We start from the raw sequence: 6,803 nt of genomic DNA on the forward strand, positions 1-6,803 counted from the left end.
TAGTGGAAAAGCAAATAAAAATTCCATGAAGTCCATCAACACCACAGGCAAATGTCGAGTATAGACATCGTAACCCTACATCATATCACTCACTCGTCGTATGAAACCTGCAACATGAAACGTTGCAGCCACGAAGGGTCAATACTTTGAATGTATTGGCAAGTCACACAGGAATTATATAACAGACCTACATGTATATGCAAGGTATATCAAGAGGATAGTGTAGTGGTTGTTTTGCACAAAGCTAATTTTTCCCTGATAACTACATAATATAATGGTCAAATTTTATTTTTGTCTTGCTACAATTAAATACATATGGTTGAATTGGGCAATCCAATACCAACCTACCCCATTATTAAGTTTCCCATCAAGTTTTAGTAACTGTATCATCTGACAAGATCATCCAACAACTGTAATGGCATAGTGGCTCAAATTTTCCCATAACCGGGGACACGGCTAATCATGATTAGTTTTTAATACTCTGCGGACTTTAGTACGCTTTACCCACTAGACCCAATCCGAAGATTGAGACGAAGTCTTTCAGAAGAGGTTCCCTTAACCACCTGACGGCCACATCCCTCTTACATACGCTACATCAGTCAACACTGTCTGGGCAAGGGTTCCAACAACTGATCAACTAAGCCAGAGCCCATATAGCGAGTGGTCGTACATGGAAGCTACTAGTCACTAAGTCAGTCTGATCTTTTTGAACCTGGGCGGCATTCCACTTAGGGTGCACTCTCATGAGCGCATGGCCTTAGAAAAGGTGCAAGACCCCACGATGCCTTCCCTCACCACAAGGCAATACCACTTCCGCCCAGAGGTGAATTAAATCCTTAATTACTACTCATTTAGTTATATATATAATCCTCACATAATCTCGATGAATACATGAACCAATCCCCATTTCAGCGCCCGAGCCCAGCTGCTCCCGTTATCCTCGGCACTGGCTCTGCTATGTGGACCCGTGAAAGGTGATTTGATTGTTGTCATGTGGGTGCTGGAAAATTGCTCGTGAGCAGAAATACGGTATGTCACAGTGGTCTACGGTGCGGTCCCCAGAGCGATGTGCGCTGGACGTTTAAAATTTGCTGGATGACTCCGTCAAGACCTCTGTCTGCTCCGTGGCTCAGCCGGTTTGTGTGGAGAAGAGCCATAGCACAGAATATATGTACATGTTGTTAGGATTAAAGCGAGCTGTGGCACAGAAAGAAAAACGACCTGCATGGGACTCCAACAATATCTTGTGGATCCAGCGCTGGGGTCTTTAAAAAACGTCAGAGAAAGTGGTTGTAGTCCGCGGCAGCGACGGAGAATCACCGGCGTGCGATGGCGGACAACGGGTTTGAGTTCCTGGAGGTCAGAGCATGCTCCCGTACGTGCTGGCAGCAGATTGGACATGCCAGTTTAAACAAAGATTGTAGGTGATTAATAATACTTAAGATACTAACTGAAACTGGTATCCATCGCCCGGCGACAGGTCTAGCTTCCATTGTCTGTGGGGCTCGATGATGCGTTCGTTCAATCAACCACAAGGATTAATTAATAATTGGCAGGAGTACATGACAAAATGCTCAATGACTGATTAGTACACCTAATTAGTCAAGCATCGCCGAGCAGGAGACCTCGCACGTTTGTTAACGGTGGTGCATGACAATGGGGAGGACAGAGGAGTAGCCCTGTAAGTAAAACAAAAAATGGCCCCTGAGTAGTTCTGCTTGTTTGCTAGTGCCTGTGATCCGGTTCATGCACATGCAGCAGAAGATGCACACGAAAGTTGATTGTGTTTTTGGAGAGATGGCGAGTGTTAACTGGGGAAGTTCATGTACTTGCTTGCATGGCTGATGATTATCCATCCATAATCAATGGAAACAGGGCAACAACTCGAGGGGCACATCATTTGAAAGTAACTAAGATGCACATTTTTTTAATTGATCATTCATGGGATTAGTATCCGTAAGCCAACATGACGACGCCTCACCCAAGTCTCTGCTTGTTTGGTAGAGTGGTGATTCAGTTCATGCACATAGCGAGGATGGTCAGCTCAAAGCCCACTGGAAACTGCAAAAAAATGTTGAGATCTTCATGCTTTGGATGTGGCATGGGTACAGACATCTCAGATAAATGAACTTAATTGGGAAGTGCATTGTACTTGCACGGGTGCATGATTATGATTCTTAGGTGTCTCATCAGATAAACGTGGGAACATGTAGATTGTAGAACACAATATGCTCTTTCAGGAATTCAGAAGTTTACCAAACAAAGCTACATCTTACATGAAGAACACCAGGGTTTTAACTGCAACGGATTGTACTAGTTAAGTTGCGACCAATGATTCATTCTTCAGCTTAATATCCAAGCCCGTGGTTTCTGCATACTGCTAGGGAGACAGACAGAAAGAAGAGGCAGAATGCAGCTTGAGATAGTACATCCTACGTTCTCCACCTTGTTTCACAGGGTAGCCTGGAAATTTACACATAGGTTAACAAAAATTTCTTCATTCCATGCATACACATGAGCGTTGTATGATTAATCCCTTGCCTTCGAAATAGTTTCGACTTGCATCCGAGTAAGGCAAAAGCATTATCGTTGCATGGGAAAATCTGCTAGCGTCGCGAGGAGATCAGATGATCTCTGTGGGATTCAGGCCTTCAAGGGCCTGCAGTGCTTCCTGGAGACCTGGACAGATCTGAAACCGTCTCTTTCCAAATATTCTGCAAGCTTGGCCTGTTGATATGCGTCAAATCATCATCAACATTAGAGTTCAAACAAGATTATTTTACTATACAGAATACAGAATTATAGGGCTCGTTTCTAGTGGAGAGTGATATGTTGAGATCAAAGGCAAAAAGGCTTGTGGCTGCTGCAGGTTAGAAGATACTTGTCCTGGAACTCAAAGAAATTGCACAGGCCGGCCTAGAGAAAGGGAGAAGGAGGCAAGAAGATCTAGGTGCCAACGAAGGAAACGATTAACATACTAAATGACTGGCGGAGAAGATGAGCTGTTGCTCCTAATGCCGACACTTCAGTCGATTTGAAGGAACCTGCGGCGAACCAAGAAGGGAATCGAAGGAACCCTAGATGGGGAAGACTGGAGAGGCGGTCCAGCAAGGCCCAGAAACAAAGAGGGGCCGTCTCGCGTTGTTCTGGACTGGGACGGCTGCAATGTTACCCATATGTATTAAATGCATGGGCCCGGATCAGATTTCACCCAATACGCATAAAGTATACAGACGGAATACAAGACACTTCACAGATCTCGAAATGAATGAATGCACGTGATAACAGGACCATTTGAGCTCGGGCTCAGAAATGAGTTTTCGCATACTAAGCTGAAACTCAGTAGCAATAACATACTACCATGATCTTCCTACATATGCATAATATAGTAATGTGATATATATATATATATATATATATATATATATATATATATATATATAATGGGATGAAGGATGATCAAGGTGTTACTTGCATGTATGTTTGATGAAGTTCGTCGCACTCACAATTCCTGATAATTCTACCCGTCATGCTCCGAGCAATCTATCGCAAAGAAAGAATCCAAATAAACAACCATGCCATCCAGAAGAACCAAAAGAACAATAAAACAAATATGGCAAGGTTGAACAACATCAGTAGGCTTAGTAATATAGGGTCTTTATGTGCTATAATGCGACAGGGTGAAGGAATGAACTCGAAAGAGTTAATGAAACAACGAATATTGCTTTATAAGCTTATATTTGATATAATATGAATCAGAGTCAAAGTGATGGGAAAACAACATAGAAGTGGTGTAACAGATTGCATAAGACATACGAGTTCATTTGGGGAAAGAATTAACTGAAAAGAAATACTACAAGACGAGTTATAGCGAATGAAGTTTGAATTGAATTTGAATTCAAGACAGATCAAAATATTTGAATATTGAGTATACAGAATATGATCTGCAAGTATTTGGTACAAATATTTAGACGCAAAAATAATAAATTGAATAGGTGTCATGGTTCACCCGATACGATCAAATGAAGGTATAGATTCAAATTTGAATTGCTCAAATTTGAAAAGTTCAAAAGTTGAAACTAATGACGCTATTGGATTGTCATGATCAACAGTAACACATAGGAAAAAGAATCAGTGCATTCGGATGCGTGGATCTCAATATATAGCATAAAGAAATTTGGCGTGAATTTGTGAAAAACTGCTACCGTGGCAACGTTTTTGACATGCTGAAATTGCTGCCATGGCAGCGAATTGAGCTGCTGCCGCGGCTGCGGCTATCACGCCATGTGGCATGCTCTGAGTGGAGGATACCGGTTCAGTGAAGAAGTATTCCGAGCCGTTGGATTAAGTCGCAATGCACGGCTGATGTTCTTTTGAAACTAGGATTCGGATCAGTGGGGTATTCCTCACCGGAAGCGAACGAGTCAGCGGCGGCGCTCGGGAAGTTGTCCTTGCGCTTGATGCAGTGGTATCCGGCCTCTGTGTAGCATGAGACGAGGGGAGGTGCTTCACGGAGAGTTCGAGGATGGCCTCAAAGGTTTCGTGGACGACCCCCAGCGATGACAATGAACGACTGAAGATGGGTGGTGGTCGTCGGTGAGCTTTGGGGCGAGGTCGAGGAACTCGATCTGGTGCTCTGCGCAAGGGGAGAGGGGTCAGGGGAACAAAGAGCATAGGAAGGAAAAGAATGGAACATCTGGGGAGCCTAGGTGACCTCTGTATATGATGAAATCAACGGCGGCAGAAGCTTCAGGAGCGGATCTCCGGCGAGGTCAGTTTGGCTGGGGCTCGAATCAGAGGATCTACGAAGGGGAAATATGGTCATGGAGAAACGTCACATCTAGGAGATTGTGAGGATGAACGGAGGGGGCAGGGGGCGGCTTACACTGGCCGGAATTGACCGAAGAAGGGAGCTCGGGCAGCGAAGATCTGGGTGCTCCATGTGCTCGAAATCGAGTTCTACCTCGAGGGATTTGCACGTTAATCGAACAAGGGGAGCGAGAGGAGTCTTCCTGCGGCCACAGATTGGAGCGACGGGGTTCGGGATCGGGCGCATCGAGCGTGGTCCCTGTCGTGGCGGCGCTGTCGTCCCAGAATAGGAGACCGATCGGGAGGAGGAAGGAGACACGTGCGGGGTCCGCGTGTCGCTGGAATAGAGAAAAAAACAAACAAAAGGGAGGTGGAGTGGGCTATGGCCTGCTGGCGATGTGGGCCGACGGTTGGGCTGCTTGCTGCACTGCATGCGCGCGAGCGATGTTTAGGTTTTAGTTTTTTTTTCAGGAACGATTTTTTTGCTCCAAAACAAAATGATTGAAATAATTTTCTAAAAAAAACATCCACCGAAAACAATATAGTTATATAGAGCCTACTGAACATTTTTCCAGTCCAAAAACTTATATAACATACATATAATATTTTATAACTTTATCTGGGCTTTATAAATTATTCCCGAAATGTTTTTGAACACGCAAACTCAACAACGTTTAAAACATTTCCAACTATTTTATATTGAAGGAGTCATATTACCTTCACTCTTTCTATTTTGAAGGAGTCATATTTCCCTCTCTCTTTCGATTCATTTTTGAGTTGGCACTGTTTCAAATATTGAAATCCAAATGAAAGAATATTCAATTGTTCTATAAAAAAATAATTGAGGAAGTCATGTGATCCTCTCTCATATCCAAGTTGGAACACTTTTGAGTATTCTCAAAATTCAAAATAAGACCCAAAGGAATATTCGGGAAAGCCATTTTATTCCCTCTCATTTGAATATACAATAAACCCGAAATAAAAACCAAATGAATAATTGGGAAAGTCATTTTATTCCCTCTTGTTTATTATTCACTTAAACTCCAAAAGTTTAAAATCATAGTCAAAATCTACTAACAACAAGCAACACAAGCAAGTTTTAAATTATTTCTGTTTAGATAATTAACATTCCAAAATTGTAAATTTTGGGATGTTACAGATATGCAAAGCCATAAGCTTAAGGATGCTATGTTTGATGAAGATGATATTTTTATTCCCCCAAGTTTTGATGTGCAAATTTGTTATAATGGTAGCATGCCTCCTATTTATGATGATTACAATGATGAATTTGGGTTTGGAAGAGTGTCAACTCTAGGTAATGATCCCACTATTCTGGAGGGTGTTCAATCTTATTATAATAATTATGAAAGTGGATTTGGAGAGGTCATGACTTTATTTAGTGATGGATGGACGCGGTGTTTTGGCTCCTAGGTGCATATGCACCCATTGTCTAAATACACATTTTGAAAAGTTGAAAAATTCAGAACAAAAATCCTGCGGTATATCCGGACATTCTATGTGCATGCAGAAAACTTGGGTGAAAAACGACGTTTTTGTGGCTTGTGTAAAAAAGATAAAGAAATACAAAATGAATAGTTGTAATGAAGCATCATAATTTGTCTTTTTTACACAAGCCACAAAAAACCTTGTTTTTCACCGAAAACTTTGTGCACGCACATAGAATGTCCGGATATACACACGGGAATTTTTTCGGAATTTTTTAACTTTTCAAAATGTGTATTTAGACAATGGGTGCATATACACCTAGGAGCCATTGCCATTTTCCGGTGATGAATCCACTATTTTGGAAGAGGTTTCAATTGACTATGACAACAGAGTTGCTATTTATGATGATTATGGTGATGACATGTATGCTATAAAGAATAATGATAACCATGAAACTTGTCGTCATGATTTTAATTTTCAATCACATGATTATTATTTTGTTGAGTTTGCTCCCACTATTATGAATGAGGATAAATTTGCTTATGTGG

The 6,803-nt window shown here is 41.9% G+C and overlaps 1 long non-coding RNA gene across 3 annotated transcripts; it reads right to left on the minus strand.

The window, feature by feature from the left end:
- Nucleotides 1–2,214: 2,214 nt before the first annotated feature.
- LOC120973475 (uncharacterized) lies at nucleotides 2,215–5,745 on the minus strand. 3 transcript variants are annotated; one of them, XR_006670206.2, is made up of 5 exons: nucleotides 4,886–5,745; nucleotides 4,715–4,802; nucleotides 4,411–4,636; nucleotides 2,979–3,543; nucleotides 2,215–2,727 (listed from the first exon to the last, which is right to left on the minus strand). It is a non-coding gene; the product is annotated as an uncharacterized lncRNA (long non-coding RNA). The 3 variants fall into 3 exon arrangements; XR_012202830.1 differs by lacking the exon at nucleotides 2,979–3,543 and having other exon boundaries at nucleotides 2,215–2,463; nucleotides 2,542–2,727; nucleotides 4,886–5,180; XR_005768397.2 differs by lacking the exon at nucleotides 2,979–3,543 and having other exon boundaries at nucleotides 4,886–5,182.
- Between the last annotated feature and the right edge of the window lie 1,058 nt (nucleotides 5,746–6,803).

This window comes from Aegilops tauschii, chromosome 2 (assembly GCF_002575655.3).
Source record: "Aegilops tauschii subsp. strangulata cultivar AL8/78 chromosome 2, Aet v6.0, whole genome shotgun sequence".
NCBI lineage: Eukaryota > Viridiplantae > Streptophyta > Magnoliopsida > Poales > Poaceae > Aegilops > Aegilops tauschii.